Source organism: Balaenoptera ricei, chromosome 17 (assembly GCF_028023285.1).
Source record: "Balaenoptera ricei isolate mBalRic1 chromosome 17, mBalRic1.hap2, whole genome shotgun sequence".
NCBI lineage: Eukaryota > Metazoa > Chordata > Mammalia > Artiodactyla > Balaenopteridae > Balaenoptera > Balaenoptera ricei.
The window spans coordinates 80697229-80714711 of record NC_082655.1 but is presented as its reverse complement, the minus strand read 5'-3'; the positions used below and the strand labels follow the sequence as shown (position 1 = coordinate 80714711).

Genomic DNA, 17483 nt, shown 5'->3' with positions numbered 1-17483 from the left:
CTATCCTTATTTTTACTCACAACCCAGAGAAAGTTTAAGAAGTTCTGAGAAATGAACTGTCGTCCTAAGATGACCATAACAATGCTATGGGCTCTGAAGTAAGTGCTAAGAGCTTCACCTTAAGTTCAAATGATTAATTTGTCATCAGTGGTTCCTTTAGTTAATAAATCTCATTTTGAGAAAACTGTCCAAACTAAGCAATCAAAAATGCTTGCAAAAGCTTTTAAAACTATAGCTCAGTACCTCCCTCCAGGCTGCACTGAACACTTCTTCACCACAGATCCGGCAAGATGAGCACGACACAGGCACGCTGAGGAAAGAATGTCAAAGGATGGCTTCAGTGCACACAGTCTCTGCTCAAGGAAATCAGTCTCTTAAATAGTTAGCATATTTTCAGAAAAAATGTTTAAAAATTACTTTTAATTTGGCTAAAATGAATTCACAGAACTAAAGATCTCTAGTAATGTAAGAAACCGTTTCATTTTAAAATGAAATTAGACTGGTCTTCAAACTATAAACAGTAGTCAAACTGCGTTAGTAAAATCATGTTTATTAATAGCGTATTTAAAACACTACATGTTCCCTCAACAAAAAGTTACTCAAAGCAAATAGTACTACCGTACGTTTGGATATTTTAATTTTTAAGTGTTTTGCACAAAAAGACGTTACTTGATGATTTCCTCATTTAATAAACAAAAACTGATAACCTAGTCTCAGGAACTCTGATAGGCACAGAGGTTACCGTGCTGAGTCACAACCCTCCACAATGTGAAATTCTGGTCAGAATTCAACAGGAGCCACATCAAGAGGAATATAATTTAATTTTACTTTACTCTTTGCTACCCTTACAAGGATCATCTGTAGAATGATCATTTGTAGAATGAGTATTAGTATATCAAATCGTAACTTCACATCAAGTTGTATGTTCATTATGAGTCATATTCTAACAGAAAGTGCTCTTTTAAAATAAAAATAATACTTAAATAAAGGCTCATAGGATACTGTGTGGGTTCTGGGTCGGAACCCTAATTGTACAGCTTCCCAGCTATGCGGCCTCAGGAAACATAATCCATCTCTCCAGGCCTCAGCTACTACATGGTAAACCCAATATTAATAATAATAACTACCTCAGGATTAGTGAGAAATATATGGGATAATCTATGTAAACTGCCTGTGACAGTCCGTAACACACACCATGTGCTCAACAGCTGTTTTTATGATTTAATACAGACCTACTTAGTCCTCTCACAAAAGAACATGTTTCCATTTCAAGAAACATTCATCAAATGTATAGAAATCTAGCAATAAAATATAATAAAGACACATAAAATACTGTGGATGTTAGGTGGCAATTGCCAATGAGATCTCAATAACCCTATGGTGTTTCTGAGGGAAACCAAAGCATGGAAAGATTGGGGAAAGACTGTGAGGATATATCTTGTGAGCTGGATGGAACTGGAGGAATCAATGTGAACTCACGATACTAGTTTAAAATACATATATATAAAATACATATGTGTCTGTGTATACATATAGACATATATATACACACACACATATAAAAATAAGAAGCTATAGAAAACACATATACACACATAGTCTTCCGTGTTTAAGAAGGCCTAGAAGATTGATAACGACTGCTTTTCACTCTTGTTGGAAAAGGTGCAGAAGATGTTGTGCATTTCTACCTCCCACTCCACTCTCCTATCTGAGCACACGGATCTCCCCACCCGCACACTGAGGACCCTGAGGTGTCCACTCCCCCAGTGTCAGTGGGGACTCTGGCATCTCGGCTGCAGGTTCTCGGCCGCCAGCTCTCACCACCATCCTGGGCACCTTCAACAACTGCTCAAGCACCAAAACTCCAACAACGGCAACTGTCTCATCTCTGAGGACCTGCCCACCCACTGCCCCCCGGAATCCTTATTTCACTCTCCAAGCACATCTTACATCTAACTTGCTGATCCTTCTACCACTACACTTAATCTTCAGTGTCCCCAGTCCTTGAGCTAACTTTTTCTACAAAAGGTCAGAGAGCAAGTATTTTAGGATTTGCAAGCCATAGTTTCCACCACAACTTCTGAACTGTGTGCTTCTAGAGCAAAAGCAGTTATAAACAACTTATAAATCAAACAGTGTGGCTATGTCCCAGAACTTTTATTTATGGACCCTTGAAACCTGAATTACATAGAATTTTCACATCATGCGACAGTACTCTTCTTTTAGTATTTTTCCAACCATCTGAAAACGTAAACACCCTTCTTAGCTTGTAGGCTACACAGAAACAGACAGCGGGCCCAGCTGAACCCATGGGCCACAATCTGCTAACACCTACCAGTACCACTTTCCTCCCAAACCAGACAGGTCCCACGAACAAGGCTTCACCGCCCTTACTCTGCCCCGCCTTCCGTTCCTCTCAGCTCCGCACCCTAACTTTCCGCCTCACTCGGCTTGCGGACTCCTGGCCTTGGACGGTCCAGTCATGTCTCAGCAGGCTCCCACAGAGCAAGAGGGTCACGGCACCTGGCTCACTCAGCGGCCGCCCTGGGCACTTTGCGGAAGGCAGCCTCTGGTGAAACACCTCTCTAACATTTTTGCCTCATACCCCAGAGAGCAGATTTCTGGAAAATTCCATCAAGGAGGCACCAGAGCAACTTCCCTGCCATCCAATGAGCCACACACCCTCTCAACAAGGCCTGGATCTCAGCCCCAGGTGGGCCTCCTCCTTGAGTGCTCAACCACAGCCCCAGGAGTAGTGGCCGCTCCTTGTATCATTTCTATATTCTTTAGGGCTCTCTTTACTTACTAGCCAATCCCATTATAGCTAACAATTCTTCACATTAAACTTTCCCTGTTCAAATTACCGTGTGGTTTTCCTTTCCTGTATAAACTAGACTCATACAAACCTGAAAACCAGAAAGACTACATTCACGTCCATCAGAGAACGAAAAGACAGTTAGGCAGTAAAGTGAACTGAGGAGACACGAGACCCTGACACTATGCCAGCCAAAACACCCACGGTCCCATGGATCTGACGCAAGTTGCTATATCCTGCAACGACCCCCCCTTTTTTAAAAACTTCTAAGTATGTGACTGTGTTTTATCTTAGTTTCTTGGCAAGATGTGAAACACTTGTCACCAGCTTTTCTGTGCTGTGAGAGCTGTCCACCATGATCACAGAGGGAAGTCAGACGGCCAACAGCAACCAGGAGTCTGAGGGCAGCAGGCGCCAATTCCGCCGTCTTAAAGCTCTTGCTCAGGGGGGCTTCCCTGGCGGCGCCATGGCTAAGAATCCGCCTGCCAATGCAGGGGACACGGGTTCGAGCCCTGGTCCGGGAAGATCCCACAGGCCGTGGAGCAACGAAGCCCGTGAGCCACAACTACTGAGCCTGCGCTCTAGAGCCCGCGACCCACAACTACCGAGCCCACGCACCACAACTACTGAAGCCCGCACGCGTAGAGCCCGTGCTCCACAACAAGAGAAGCCCCCACTTGCCGCAACTAGAGAAAGCCCACGCGCAGCAACGAAGACCCAACACAGCCGAAAATAAATAAATTAATTAATTAAAGTTCCTTCTCAGGAGCTCCATCACCGGGTCACACTCTTGGACAGAAGGATGCTTGGTAGCCTCAGCTACCGGAGTCAGCTTAAACATGGGCTTGTTAAGCGAAACACAGCATCTTTCTGGTTCCCTTGTTTCCCCTGTAGAGGCTTCAACAACTATTAGCACACCTGGAGAAGGACAGAATAAAACCAATGAAAAACTCATTAAATTTCACGTAGGCATGGTAGGCAGGCTAAAAATAGAGACCCACAAAGGAATGAAGGAACAGGGAAACAGCAAAGCCAAATTCTTGAAACAAATGCCAGAGATAAGCAATAGTAAAGGTTACTTTTTCTTGCCAGTGGCATTTCAAATTGAAAGAAGACCATCAAAAAACATTTATTGGAAAAAGCAGTCCCAGAGTTGTAGGAACACAGAAGGAAAACTAAATATACAAACAGGCCCTAAAGAATTCAATGGATTTGTTGTATTACTCATTTAGCAGAAAATAATTTTCGAAGAAAGCAACAGTAAAAAAACGCTAAATAAGCCATATAAACGTTGCTGCTGCCCTAAAAATGTGATACACTGAACACCAGAGAAGAGCAGGAATAGCCAGAAAGACATCTGTATGTTTCTACAGAGCATTTAGTTTTATTTTAATGTGTGTTGTGTGGGGAGGTATATGTGTTCTGGAAAAACAAAAATATTTTCAAAAATAATAATTTACCTTATCCAACTACCTTAATGTCATTTTTCCATTTTTTACAGCAGGGGAGCCTAGGGTAGAAATTTATTTATGTCTATTTACAGTGAATGCAGAGGGATAGTCTTTCTTTCCTACTGAGAACGAAGAGTATATACAACTTCTTCAAATACAAGACTCTTTCCCCCAAACTGGAAGGATTCCACGTAGCAAATTCACAAGGACCCCAGCTTCTGTCTGCCAGAAAAGCGACTTAAATAGCTGTTAATTTTGTCCATGTCTTCCTCCAGCGTACTGCCTCAGGATTTTGAGGGCAGGTATGTATTTCTCCTTTCTCCTGCTCTGCTGATTCAAAACCACCCTCCTCTTCAGTACAAATTTTCCAGTGCATTTAATAAATTACTAGGTTAATTTCACAGGGCCGGGGGTCCCCACCATCACTGCAAATACAGTACATCCAAAGCCTTCTACACAGCCCCCCACCTTGCAGTGTAGCTACTCTCTTCCATTACTCCCACTGCTCTCAGTGAAAATTCCATTCTATCACCATCCCTATCAATTTTAGCTAGATTACTACAACTAACTTCAAAATCTTCAAGTATGAAGATGGTCTTCATACCTGTGGTTCTCCCAACTTCAACAGCATCTGTACACCATTTTGATTCACCTACCCAATATAAAGAAAGGACGAAGCTCCAAAAACTCAGAGGTGTGTCCAGGATGCTGCAAAAATGAGAGAAAATCCCACCTGGCAGGGCTCAAGACCACCCCCATTTAAAAACAGCAGTAGAAAAAAACTAAAAAAGAAAAACAGCAGTAGGACTTCCCTGGTGGCGCAGTGGCTAAGAATCCGCCTGCCAATGCAGTGGACACGGGTTCGAGCCCTGGTCCGGGAAGGTCCCACATGCCGTGGAGCAAATAAGCCCATGCATCACAACTACTGAGCCTGCGCTCTAGAGCCCACGAGTCACAACTACTGAGCCTGCACTCCAGAGTCCGCGGGCCACAGCTACTGAGCCCGCGGGCCACAACTACTGAAGCCCGCGTGCCTAGAGCCTGCGCACCACAACAAAGAGTAGCCCCCGCTCTCTGCAACTGGAGAAAGCCCAAGCGCAGCAACGAAGCCATAAATAAATAAAAAGAACACTAATATAAATGCTCTAAACCAAGCCTTTAAAAAATTTTTTTTAAATAAAAATAAACACAGCAGTACTAGTGTTTTATCAGCTTTGTAAATGTCACCTAAATATTCTGTTGGGGGAGGGGTTGCTTAGCAATCATTTCACTACGGAATCAAATGATCACAATGTATTGTTACCCGCATACATTTTCTATCACTGCCTTAACAAACTACCGCAAATGAAACTGCCTAAAACCACACAGGTTCATTATGTTACAGTCCTGGAGGTCAGAGTCTACCACAGGTCTCACTGGGCTAAGATCAGGGTGCAGGCAGGGCTGCATTCCCTTCTGGAGGTTCTAAGGGGATCACTCTTGCATTTTCAGGAGTCCCGTGTCCGTCTGCTTTCTGTGGCTTATGCCCCTTTCCTCCGTCTTCACAGCCGCATCAGGCCGAGTCCTCGCTCTGCCTCTTTCGTCCACTTTCAAGGAGCCCTGCGATCACACTGGGCCCATCAGGGTAACACAGGACACTCTCCCTATCAAAGTCAGCTAATCAGCAACCTTAATTCCCCTGAGCCATACAGGGTAACATACTGACAGGGTCCAGGAATTAAAGCAGGAACACCCTGGGGAAGGGGGCATTATCTGTCTACCACACTGCCCAAAGTCTACAGCCAAATGCTGCTCCACAAGGAATTATATCTGTACACTTGGGGACTGAATCCATTCTACTCACCTAAGATACAGGAAACAAAATAAGAGATCACAAGGATAATCAGCGGCAAGAGATACGCTCATATTCCTTGACAGAACATGGAATTCATTTTCTCTTACAGATAAGGCACGGTCACATTAAGACAACCCGAAGTCCCCTGAAACAACAATAACTATACCGCAGACTATACAAGGACTTTAAAGATGACCCTGCAATTCAATCTGAAGTACTAACTGGAAACTGCAACAAATAAAACCATCAATTTTTTGGTTTGGTTATTCTCAAGGCATGTAATCATTTTTTCTTATAAATGAAAATGTATGCCCAGTCCTAACCCTTGAGCAGTATCACAAAAAAAACTTGAGCATTCCTAATATGCTACACCATTGGGAGAAATTGTGCCTAAGCTTAAAACCACTTAGGGCTCAAATCTGCTCAATTCCTGCCCTTACTTTTAGGAGAGTGGGAAGCCACTGCACAGATTCATTCTGAGGGCTGACAAAAATTCAGTTCAGCGTGAGTCAAGACCCTGTACGTGAGAGTTGGCACCTTTTCTCAGCTGTTGGTACTTGTCAGGATTTTTGCAGCAGATTCAAACTTGCTCAAACTTTAATGTAGTATGATTCCAGGTCAGCCTCAAGAGGGAGCACCCTTGTAAAACCAGACTGCCCTCCAGGTGGTGCTTTGCGTGTTATCACTAAAAACGACCGGAGGACAAGCGAGCCCAATGCGGCTCCCCAGCGCCCGCGTCCCGGCTCCCCGGCTACTCCTGACCCCCCCACACCCGACCAATACTGACGTGAGGTTGCTCCCAAGGCTGGCCTCTCGTTTAAATGGACACTACCGCTGTGCAAGTCCCTCGCTCTGCCGAGTGACGACTCATCTCATGATCTTTGAAAAGCAGTGTGCGACTCATAAAGCATTACTACCTTTATCATTAGTGCAACTGTCATTAGTTGAGCATTTACTGCATATAAAGCTTTGCCATTTTAATTCATTTAATCTTAACAAAACTCCATGTAACAGTATTACTTCCAAGGAAAGGGATTACCTAACTTCCTTAGGAGGCAGAATGGGCTTTGAGTTCTAGGTCTATTCTCACACCAAGCCCTTTGGCCTTAAAGACTGCAGATCATTTCATAGGAAAGAAAGCAGATTCAGCAGATTCAGGAAGAGGAAACTCTGAATCTCAGTTCATGCATCTATAAAATGAGACTAATGATACTCACCAGACAAGATACTCTTCGACAAGGCTGTTGTAAAGATTAAATAAAGGGAAAGTTATACCAAAGTGTGAAAATGTTAAAGCACCAAGATATTAGCATCTCGTACTGCACCGTTCCAGGGAGCATCAGTCACACACAGTGTGAGACTTCCCGAGGCAGCGCAGGGAATGGCAATCACTCTGTGTCTGTGTGAATGGGGCCTCCTGGAGCCGTGCACCGCAGATGTCCGTGCGCACGTGCATATGCAGGTGTGGTCCCAAACACATACAGGATGTACTATCTAGGCACAATAAAACCAGCGATTACTAAACAGCGACAATTGAACAAGTTCTTAACAAGAAACAGAAAGCTTACAAAAAGCTTTTTTGCCATAAACAATAAGGTGGCTCAACTAGTTTAAGACCATGGTGATCTCTCCCTTTCCTTCAGAATCAAACCAATTTCAGGAACAGTTACAATACAGATATTTATATAAATCACTGCAGAAAAGCCTAAATCTTTCTTTTGCCACTTCTAATTTCTCTGGTTCATAAAAGAATAAAGATTCAAAATTACTCTATTTGCAGGAAAAAAGTCAAGTCCATTAAACCATTAAAATGGTTTAGAAGTATTTGAAGTAATTCTTTCACAATGGTATTTACAATACATGTTAAATCACTACAGACCACTGCCAGGCTTTTTCTTAAAACTAAAACTGTAGTAACTACCTTCATGTGTTCCAAAATCTTCTCTTATATTTGAGTATCAAGATGACCATGAATTTAAAAATCCACTCTAGTCATCAAGAGACTACAATGCAGGGGGCTTCCCTGGAGGCGCCGTGGTTAAGAATCTGCCTGCCAATGCAGGGGACAAGGGTTCAAGCCCTGGTCCGGGAAGATCCCACATGCCACGGAGCAACTAAGCCCGTGTGCCACAACTACTGAGCCCATGTGCCACAACTACTGAAGCCAGCGCACCTAGAGCCCGTGCTCCGCAACCAGGGAAACCACCGTAATGAGAAGCCCGCAGCCCTGCAACGAAGAGTAGCCCCTGCTCGCCGCAACTAAAGAAAAGCCCGCGTGCAGCAACGAAGACCTAATGCAGCCAAAAATTAATTAATTAATTTTAAAAAAGAGACTACAATGCAAACAGGAGACTAAGAGTACCAGGACTCACAGGAGTCACAGGGATAAAATACACCATCCTTCAAAATACTGTCAAACAAAGAAAGGTTCATTTTGTGTTTGTTTTTGAGCTATGGCATTTCTAAATATTTCTTTCTAATAAACTGAAGATCCAGTATTTTAAAGACAGATTACAAAAATACAATGATACACAATCAGAGTAAAAGCTCTGAATTATTAAACCAGGAACAGCAATACAGGTGGATACTAAGCCACCTACTGACACACGTGGGGCTCCCACCACCAACAGCTAAACCACTCAGCACTTGGCCGTTCATGTGCACAAATCACCTGACATGCTAAGTTGAGGCCCTACCACAGCCTTGGTTACCTGGCAAAGCATCCAGGTCAGAGAAAATTCAAGCACTCACATTTTCCATGCTTGTATCACCAAATGTATTTGCCTTATATGGCAGCAGGATTTATAAAGCTGGGCTTTTCTAGTTGGTGTTCTCATTAATACAGAAATCTCTCAGAATTAACTAGAGGACACACACCCCGGGTGATTACATTCCCCACAATCTGTTTCTTTTTTATCCATATTTTCTAGTCTTTCTACAAGGAATTCTTACTGCTATTATATGTGGCGGGATCTGGGGATGAACAGAGACAAAATGACCTTTTTACCTATTATTTCTACGATGGCCAGGAAAGTGTGTATAAGTGACCAAAAGAGAATCATAGGTGTTCAGAAATGAGTCAGTGCAAACGAACCCTTGTTACAAAAACCTGAGCCATGTGGACCCAGGCAGCATATACAGTACGAGCATAAAGAGAAATGACATAGCTACCAAACACCTAAAAACTAATTTTTTGATGCCTATCAGAAAAACACTCAAATCCCATATTTAGGACAGAATGACTGAAAAATAACAAAGAAAAGGTAACTCATCCTATTCAGTAAGCCATATCTACTATGTTTAAAAAACAAACAAAAAAAAGGCACAGCTTGGGAAACCTTAAATGACTTGTTAGGAGTAACCTGATAGACCAGCTACACAACTTTAGCAGCTGCTACACTTGTATACAATAACAGTCTGTATTTATAGCACCCTTGGTCAGAAGGAATCAAGGAGCATTCATTATTTACCTGACATCCCATCATCACCTTATTCACTTGTTATTACATTCAATTCTGACTTTTCATCATTCTTACCATGACTTTTTATTCAATAGGATTCTGACTGACATTTTTAAGATACATGAATGTTATTTCTGTTTGTACATAAACTCTGAAAGGATTCACACCACACTGTTAAAAAGCCATTATTACCCAAACAACCCATGAGCAACCGATGTGGATGGCAGAGGTTTGCTGAAGGAGGAATTTGTTAAACTTCATTTATTTCAGTAGTTTAAATCTTATGTCTGAACATACAATAATACTACAGTAAAAAATTTAATGACCTCATAAAAAATACTGTGTTGTTGGCCATGACATTTCCTTCTAGATGACACCCAGGGATCTTAGTTCATTCCCTGAACAGATTTCCTATGTTAAATATACTATTACAGGCCACAGTCCCAGAGACAAGTTTCCAGATATCAAGAATCCTTTCCAAGCACAGAACTTCTGAACACAGGCAGAGATGGCCTCGCCCAGAGCAGACAATTGGTCCTGGGAGCTGCTGCCAATCACCACTGCCGTTCCTCCTCTTCCCACCCAACCATCCACCAGGGACTCCAGCAAGCACCTTCACATGGTCCCATCCTTCGCTTACCATTAATCATCAGGCCTGAAAAGGAAACCATTTCATTCCCCAAGAAACATCCATTTCAGTTTTCAATTTTTATTTTTCCCTAGAGAGAAAGATCTTTTTATTTCTCTTCCTTCAAACAGGGTGCCTCAATGGGTATAACAGTGGAAAACTGGAAACAATCTAAATGTCCATCAGTAGGGAATAAGGTTAAATAAATGATAATATATACAATCTATATATGTAGCAATATATAGCAGATACTTTGAGGCTGCAAAAAGATTTTTTTAAAGAATGAAGAAATTCTTTACTGTTACGGAATATTAGAGATACACTGAGTGAAAAATGCAAGTGAAACTGTTTGCAATGAACCTCATCCTAACTGGAAAGAAAAAGAGTATTTATATACAAATGGTTTCTTTTGTATCATTCCAGAGATAAGTGGCTACCTCCCAGGGGGGAAAATGGGCGGCTGAGGAGTCCTTTTCAGTCTATAAACTTTTCATAGCACTTAAACTTTGAACCATGTGACTATAGTACCTATTTTCAAAATCATTTATTTTAAACTTGATTAAAACTTTTATCTTTAGAGAAGTATTTGTGATTACTTTAATCCTTTATGAAGTCGAGAGCAGGAAGACTGACTAATTAGTCTGAGAATCAATCTCACTCTTTTATAATCATACATTTAGTATTCCAAAAAGAAACCCCAAATGTGTCCCCCTATCACCATCACCAAGATATCCTACATTCTCAACTCCTAACAGAAAGGATTATATTTTTATATGATAAAGCAGAAACTAATTACTTAATATAATACTTATATTGTATTACTTACACTATAATACAAGATGCAGAGGCAGATATAAGAGAAATATAAAATTTTAACCTTTGCATGGTAACCATTAACCTTGGTAGATTCAAAATAATCTGAAATTTCACATGAACTCTTCAGGAAGCAGACTTATGTATAATCTGTGTGAGGGCATTTCAGCTGACCAAAAGTTGGAGCTTCCTGGTGTCACAAAAAAGGAATAAATGACACTGCAGGATAGGCCCGTATCTACATAAGCACAGAGAAAGGTGTGAGGCCAGAGAGCTTATGAGAATATTGTAGTTCATTTGACAATATGTCTAATTCAACAGCATCGAAAAGAATTCAAATGTCAAACCATTAATTTTAAGAATTTATATACATATATTATACATATGTACAACTGTCAACAACTCAGACACGTACATACAAAAAAAAAAAACTGAATTTTTAAGAAAAAACAACTTATCATAATTACCTAGAAATGAATCCGAAAATTGAACTCATTAGCCTACAACAAGAAAATCTGGTTTTATCACATACACAAAATTAAAAACTCCAATAAGCTATTGGGTGTCATCTACCAACTAAAATCAAGTACTACTTAAACTGCCATTAACGGGGTGGGTGACCAGAGACCATGTTCATATTCGTTCACACCCATCTCCTGAGCATCCGCAACACACGGTTTCTGTTTTCGAGCATTTTTTAATCCAATTACAACTGTTAGAGTACTCAAAAACAAATTCAGAGTAGAAAGTTCTCATCACAAGGTTAAGCAACTATATGAATGAGAGGAGACCTTACTCGCAGACGGGGAAGAGGAGCCCTAGGGAAATACAGCGCATCAGCAAGCCTTCCACAAGGAGGGCCTCAAAAAGTAGAGACAGGAAAGGGAGGAAACTCCGAAAGAAAATGCATAAGAAACCAGAAGTTTGAATAAAACAAGGAACACATTTGAGAAGGAGGGCTGGAGCCATGTAATGCAGTTCTGAAAAGGCAAAGGTGAAGAACAAGGACTGTATTCCGGAGTCCATCAGGGCCACGCGGTGGAAGCACAGAGGTCAAGAACACAAAATTGGAAGACATGCTTGGGATTCCAACTCCAGTTCACCTACCTACTAGCAACTCCTTCAGGCTCATGAAGTCTCAATTTCTTCCTCTGTAAAGTGGCATAATAGCACCTACAACATAAAACTATTACGAGGACCAAATGAGAAAAAGCACCCAGCACAGTGGCTGTCAGAAGAAACACTCCGTAAGTTCTGGGGTTTGGTTTTGTTTGCAAGCAGGGAAAAAAAAATGATCAGGGCTGCATTTAGTACAATTAATTTGATAGCACCAAACATGATGGATGGTAAAACCTAGAGATTAGGGATGTCTCCTGTTAATGGCAGTTGAAGCAAAGGGATTAAAATTACTTAACTGCTGGGAAAATGGAAAAGAGGCAGGAGAATCAGGAACCACATGCAATAAAATGACAAATCATTTATAAGAAAGGGCAAAGTGAAGAATCAAAGGTGTCCTTTGATTTTGAGTCTAGATGACTAAGAAAATGTGAGGATCATTAACATAAACAAGTAAATGAAGGAAAAAGAATTAAATTTGCAAGGAAAACACTTCAATTCTGAATCTATTTGATTCAAGATAACAAAATGACAGCCACTTTAAAGAGTTTGTCAAGGAAAACAACCAAAGGCAAGTCTGAAGCTCTGGAAAGAAAATGAAGCTGGTGATGCAAACTGGGGCCTCAGCAAAGAGGGAATGAACAGTGGGATCCAGGGGCCTGAGGCGGCCAGAAAGGAGAAAACACAGCTCCAAAAAAGGGAGACGAGAACTCTATCTCAGGTAACACGTGTACGTGAGTGAGATGAGAAAATAAACAAAAGGCCCCAGGGACAGCGAGTCCAAGGCGCTGGCCTGTGGCAGGAACAGGGGAGGCAAGGGCCTCGCGACACTTCACACTGCACAGCTCCCAGATGCTCACCGCACTTGAGGTCACGCACTGAACTGACTCACTGCACTGCGGTTACTACAGGCTCACAAGAGCCTGCACGCTACCGCAAAGTGTTAATTATTCCAACTCAACCCCCAGCAGGACAGGGCTACCACAGCATAATAATCGTAATTAGACTTTCTTTCAGTATCTCGAAGAACTATAACTTTTAAGTTCGTATCTCCCTTGACCTCCAACCACAGAGCTGACTCTTTGAGGACCCCCCTTTCCCTCTGTCTACTCTGAGGGCCAGCTCTCAGATTATCTCCCCTCTCTTTTGGCTTCTCTTGCGTCTTAACTAGTTTCTCCCTAGAAACAGAGCTATCAGTGAACAGGTCCTTAGGCAATTCCACAAGACTTCTTTCATACTTAGCTTTTAAATCTCATCTAGATATTAAACTCTAGATCACAGCTGATGCTTTTGTTACCATTCATAGGCCCTAAATAGTTTATTGATGGCTACTCATGAATGTATGCCACCCCAAAAGGATTTTTAGGCTAAACTGGAAAACTGTGTATTTCTCCCCGTCAGCCACAAGATCTCTCCTATTAATTTTTGAGACTATGCACACACAGAACTGGATTCCCCATCCTCCAACAGCTGGAAGTCCTAACGTATTCTAAAGACATCTTGCTGGTGCTGAATTGTTTTTCTGTATCCCACAACTATAAAACCCACTCACATCCAGTGTAAGTTGTCCAAGAGACAAGTGATGGCAGATATGCCATTTAAATGTGAATCTAATTACCATCCGTAACAAATGCCAAGAATAAAAGCTCAAATATTTTCCTATACGTGGGTTTCTTCTCAAATACATATTACAACTGATCATACTTTAACTTCAGTACGTGCCGTATTTCTTTAAACCACACAGTTGTCACATCTGCTGGAAAACCAAAACAGATCAATAACCATAACATTATGACATATACTCTATTAAACTCCCTGTCATGATGCAGTTTTAGGAGGCCAAAATAAATAAGCAAATTTTAATCTTTTTAGGACCCTCTTTGTATTGTTTTCATATTAGTTTACAAAGAGTGTAATGGGGTTCATAAAAATAATACTAAATGAAATGAGACTCGTCTATAAGGAATAAAAGCATCTGTAAGAGCTACAATTCACTATGACATCCAAATTTAGCATGGCATCAAATGGAGTGACTGAAAACTAAAGTAACACAATCCCCCATCTTCTTGCTTAGTGGCATCACCTCAAGGAATTCAATATTTTAATAATACACCATCAGAAACCTCATCTAAAAGATATCATTAGAGGGACTTCCCTGGTGGCGCAGTGGTTAAGAATCCGCCTGCCAATGCAGGGGACACAGGTTCGAGCCCTGGTCCGGGAACATCCCACATGCCGCGGAGCAACTAAGCCCGTGAGCCACAACTACTGAGCCCACGAGCCACAACTACTGAAGCCCGTGCACCTAGAGCCCGTGCTCCACAACAAGAGAAGCCACTGTAGTGAGAAGCCCGTGTACCGCAACGAAGAGTAGCCCCCGCTTGCCGCAACTAGAGAAAGCCTGCGCGCAGCAACGAAGACCCAAGGCAGCCAAAAATAAAAATAAATTAATAAAAATAAATAGATATTGTTAGAGTTTCACACTAATTATCCTTTAGATTATTTTTCAATGCATACAATTATATTTATGTCTCTACTTTATAAGGAACGTTTCCAAGCCAAAAAAGAGAAGGAAACTCTAAGATCAGTAATTTTGTAAGGTAATTTTCATTAATGGGGGGCAGCACAGCAGAGCAAAAAGCAGGTTCTTGGAAGCATGTCTGAAGCATGAAGCAGGCCTGAGTCTAATGCAGTCAGCACCACTAAAAAGGCAGTGGGGTCTTCACCAGTTTAATCTCTCAGAGCCTCTGTTTAAAAACTCACAGAATGGAGAGACTGCCACCTATGTTATGAGAAATACATAAGAAAGAGCATTCTATTACTAGCAAGGATAACTAAAAATGCCACGGATGTTTTTGATTCCTTCTAAACACAGTTTCCCAAATAATAAAATGCTACACGACTGGGCCTCAGATTTCAGGCTATACATGTTGAGAACCACATGGTTCTCTGCGATTACCTTACTCAGTTCTGTTTTCCCTGGAAGCCAGCACCAAGATGAACGCACAGCACATTTTTAATAGATACAAGGCGGTGATTAGATCAACAAAGCCTCCAGTTCTTCTGCGCGCAGAAATATCAAGTGTAGTAGAGATTCCCTAGTTTCCCGTCCTCTTGAACAGTAAGCAGCCGCTATCATCCCTCCACTTAACAGCTTACTCCCTATGGTGTACCTGCCTGAGACACAGACTTGCGGGCCACTGGCCTCCTACCTTTACCTCTTCGTCACACAGGGGCCAGTTCACATTTGAGGGACTGAATCTGTTTTCAACTGAGCATATGGAATTTAAGTTTACTCTGAAAAATGCACTTAAAAAAAACAAAAAATGAAGTATTTTAGTAACCTGCTTTATGAAGTCACCCAGGCCTCCTGTAAGCTACCATTAAGCTCTATGTAAACATATTACTCAACTTCCCAATATGTAAGTATCCCCAACTGGCACACATTCTGAAAGTTCTACCACATTATGTTTCAAAACATTAGTTTGTAGACCTTATTAAAAGCTAACTAAAAGCTAAAAGATTACAGAACTATGGACGACAATGTTCATCGATTAAAAGAATAGAGCTCTGTAGGTTTTTAAAAGAATGAGGTACGTCATAAAATGGAGAAACAACCATGAGTAGAACTGGCCAATAAGAACTATATACTATATACGATCCCAATTTTGTTTTTTGTTTTGGTTTTATTGAAGTATAGTCGATTTACAATAACGGGACAACTGTGTTTTTAAACCGTATTTATTAGACGCACAGACAAATCCTCAATGGCTAAACACCACACTTGCAGACTGGTTCCCCTGGGCAGTAAGCGGGGGGAGATGGGTGGGGGGCCGGCGCGGGGGGAGGACACACTTCGTCACTGTGCGGCTGCGCTGTGTTTCCTTAAAGAGCACACAGTACTTCTGCAACAATGATACATAACAAACTGCGAGCAAAAACTATCGGGAAGACCGTACTTCCTCCTCCGTACCCAAAGGATGCCAATGTGTAATTTAAAAAACACAGGATCTCTAAATTTTAAGAAGACGACAGATGGAAACACAGTTCTGGAAGTGGGGAACAAACAAACAAAAAAATAATTGGATTCGCAAAATTTCTCCCCGTGCGGTTCCACGCCTGGGTCCCCGCTACTCCGGCGGAGGACGAGCCCGCACTCTACAGCAGTAACCGCCCAACCGAGACCCGAAAACGAGAAAAGGCGGCGCCGCTCCAGCCCCCGAGACCCCCTCCAGCCGCAGAGCCGAGGCCGCGCGAGACGCCGCGGGCAGGTCCGCCTCCTCCGAAGCCGACAACAACAAAGTCGCGGCGGCGGGGCCCGGGCCCGGCCCCCCGACCCTTCCGCCTCCTTGGACCCCGCGGCCCCCAGCCTCCCCTCAGCCCCCAGGCCCCCTCGAACCCTCAGCCGCCGGCCCCGACCCCCGGCCCTTCGGCCCTTCCGACCTCCCGGCCCCAGACCCGCCTCCACCCCCGGGCCCAGCCTCCCCCCGCCCCCTCGGCCGCCCGGCCCCGACCTCCCTCCCTCCCTCCCGGCCCCCGACCACCCCCTGACTCCCTCAATCCCTCGGCCCCCTTCGGCCCTTCCGGCCCCTTGGCCCCCGACCCCGCCCCGAGCCCGGAGCGAAGGCCTTACCTGTGGCGAGGCGGTCGGTGGGCCCGCCGCAGCGGGCGCAGGTGAGGCGCTGGGACTCGGCTGGCTCCGCGGCAGCCGGCGCCGCCGCCAAAACAACACGTCCGCCGCCGCCGCCGCCGCCGCCGCCGGGGGGAGGGGCGGGGCCCGGACGCTGGTTGGGGAAGCCCGAGCGCCGCGGCCTCCGAGCCGGCGGGGACCGGGCATGCGCGGACGGCGGCGGGCGCGAGGGCCGCCGCGAGGGCGCTGAAGTCAACAAGGCCCGGGAACGCCCCATCCGACTCCGCCCCTCGGCTCGCCCCGCCCCTAGCCCAAACCACGCGAGGTCTCGATGGGGCCCGAAGACACGGAGGCAGAGAGAGATCCCGCGAGAGCAGCCGCCGCCGCCGCCGCCGCCGCCGCCGCCGCCGCCCTCCCGCCCCCGCCCCCCGCGTGGGGCGGCTGTTTCCGGAGCTGGGGCCGGTCGGTGAACTGGTGCTGCTCCGCGGTGCCTGGCGGCGTGTGGGCGCCTGTCCTTCCGTCACGGCGGGCGGCTTGCACCCACCTCGGGCGGCGCCGGGAGAGGAGGCGGGGCCGAGGGCTGCCCGGCGGGAGGGCTCTGCCCGCGGCTGCCGGCCTTGCAGACGTGCGGACCGTGTCCGCGGGCTGCCTCCGCGGGTGAACAGTTAGAGCGCCCTGGATGCCGTGCTGCTTCCCACCGTGGCTGTCTTTGTGCAAAAGCGGTTAAATCAGATA

At 44.1% G+C, this 17483-nt stretch overlaps 1 protein-coding gene across 7 annotated transcripts in view; it reads right to left on the bottom strand.

Annotated features, from left to right (window-relative positions):
• PCMTD1 (protein-L-isoaspartate (D-aspartate) O-methyltransferase domain containing 1) overlaps nucleotides 1–16971 on the bottom strand; it is a 62048-nt gene extending 45077 nt beyond the window's left edge. For 2 of the 7 annotated variants that reach the window (XM_059902266.1, XM_059902270.1), the window contains exons 1-2: nucleotides 16752–16840; nucleotides 244–310 (exon numbers count right to left, since the gene is read on the bottom strand). The gene's annotated coding sequence lies outside the window, so the exon portion shown is untranslated. Of the gene's footprint in view, nucleotides 1–243; nucleotides 311–16751 lie in introns of all 7 variants that reach the window. The other 5 variants (XM_059902273.1, XM_059902274.1, XM_059902272.1 and 2 more) reach the window with 4 other exon arrangements.
• Nucleotides 16972–17483: the final 512 nt, after the last annotated feature.